Below are 501 nucleotides of genomic sequence, written 5' to 3'. Positions count from 1 at the left end.
AATGCCATAGGCACTATGCCACCAGATCTCCTGACTATGACATATCATTCAATAAATGTGAGATGTTATTACCTAGTAGTTCTCATGAGCATCTTAAACTTCTAACAGCTTTAATGCTTTAAATATATTTGTCCTCACAAGACAATATAACGAGTACTTTTTTTTTTATATTCCAATGAACTTTTTTAATTCAAATTTCATTGGCTACATGGGGGATTTTACTTCATGATCATGATCCAAGAAAATAATTTCAATTCTTGTAGCTTCAATAAAATCCAGATCGTGGCTTAGGCGGAGGGGAGAATGTCAGTTCCAGCAACTTTGTTCCTTTTTGTCTCACTGTGCATGTCCACGGGCCAAGGTTAGTTTTCAAGTTGTCTGGTGAGATACATTAAAGTGCTTATCACCTATTTTTAGGGGAAATAACATGCAAAGAATATGTAAATTGACTTTTTGTTCTATTCAGTTCTTAAGGAACTGAGTTATTATGTTTGCTTATTT

The sequence above is a fragment of the Orycteropus afer genome, unplaced genomic scaffold (genome assembly GCF_000298275.1).
Source record: "Orycteropus afer afer isolate SDZICR_OR568_19922 unplaced genomic scaffold, OryAfe1.0 scaffold01870, whole genome shotgun sequence".
NCBI lineage: Eukaryota > Metazoa > Chordata > Mammalia > Tubulidentata > Orycteropodidae > Orycteropus > Orycteropus afer.
Note: the sequence above shows the minus strand (reverse complement) of the source record.